We start from the raw sequence: 1384 nt of genomic DNA on the forward strand, positions 1-1384 counted from the left end.
TAGAGAAGAGGGCATGGCTGTCACAGGAACTTATAGTCAACTTGTGGTGAAGGAACTTGCTGGAGGTACCCAGCCACAAGTGAACCAGGAAGACTGCTGAGGTGCACATAACCAGGCCTCTCTTGCAAACCAACCCATGGGCTCCACACCAAAAGGAAGAAAAGTCGGTTCCTCCAGCTCTGGCCTCACAGAGTCTTTCCATAGCCCTCTCCTGGCAATGCCTAACATTTTGCCAGTTGTCAAAGCAGAAATGCCTGCAGGGTCCAGCTCTAGAATAATGAAGCAAGGCAAAGAAGGATGGATTTGTAGCTGAGAAGTCGTAAGTTAATAACTGGCACAGATGGTAAGATTCTCAAGGGCAAGGATAAGGTCTAATTCATATTTATGTCTTCTACAGCACCTAACAGAGTATTAAACATAGTAGTCACTCAATACATTTTTGCTCAATAATATATAAGGGGCTTAGTATATACAAAGAAATTTGCAATAATTTTTTTGTTCTTCTCTTTTGACTAAGATATTAGTCTCTTTGGACAAGTTAGAATAACCTCTAGAATGCTTTTTCTTTCTAGTATTGCAAAATTCAAACTAAGAGAAACTGAGGAACATTTTTTGGTTTGTGACATGGGTTTGTTCAAACATTTTTATGTGTTTATGAAGGACTCTGGGTTTATACTTTCATGTGCTTAATGAATTCATTGAAAAACCAAAACATTAGCACCTTTTATTGATCCATTCTTTGAGACAACATAATATTGGCAGGAATGGTTCATAAACTGAAGCAGCCTCAAGTTGGAGTTGTGAAGTAGGCAATGTCCATCTGCAGTTCCCTTGTCACTTCTTTTTTCAATGCCTTTGGTCCATCCCGAGCCACTTGCTCTTTCTGCAGGCACCTGGTATCTTCATGGTGACTACTGACTATGCCAGTTTCTCCACGGTGGCACCTACTGAAGCCATCTCTCTCCCAGCAGAGTCCAGCTTCTGAACTCTTACCCATGTAAAATATTCATCTCTTAGTGCTTGCTTCAGCAGCACATATACCAGCATTATAATGATAGAGATGATTAGCATGGTCCCTGTGCAAGGACAACACACAAACTCAAATATTCCATATTTTTATAGTACGCTACCATTTACCTCAGAAGGCAGGGCAGGGAGATGGTGGTGGATGTTAATGCATCTAAGAAGTGGAAGGAATTACAAACGTATTTCCTATATTTAAAAACTAGAAGGTTCACAGATGGTTACCCATGGGAAGAGAAATAGGTTGGAGGGAATAAGAATAGAAGCTAAACTTCTTTGAATTATACTTTGCTTTGTAGATTTGATTTTGGAAATATGCAAACCATTTATGAAAGTAAATGTTTAAAAAAATCCCCCCAAA

At 39.6% G+C, this 1384-nt stretch overlaps 1 non-coding gene across 1 annotated transcript; it reads left to right on the forward strand.

The window, feature by feature from the left end:
* The first annotated feature begins 1016 nt into the window (after positions 1-1016).
* LOC123324442 lies at positions 1017-1118 on the forward strand. Its single transcript, XR_006539814.1, has one exon. It is a non-coding gene; the product is annotated as a U6 spliceosomal RNA (small nuclear RNA).
* Positions 1119-1384: the final 266 nt, after the last annotated feature.

The sequence above is a fragment of the Neomonachus schauinslandi genome, chromosome 3 (assembly GCF_002201575.2).
Source record: "Neomonachus schauinslandi chromosome 3, ASM220157v2, whole genome shotgun sequence".
Classification (NCBI taxonomy): domain Eukaryota; kingdom Metazoa; phylum Chordata; class Mammalia; order Carnivora; family Phocidae; genus Neomonachus; species Neomonachus schauinslandi.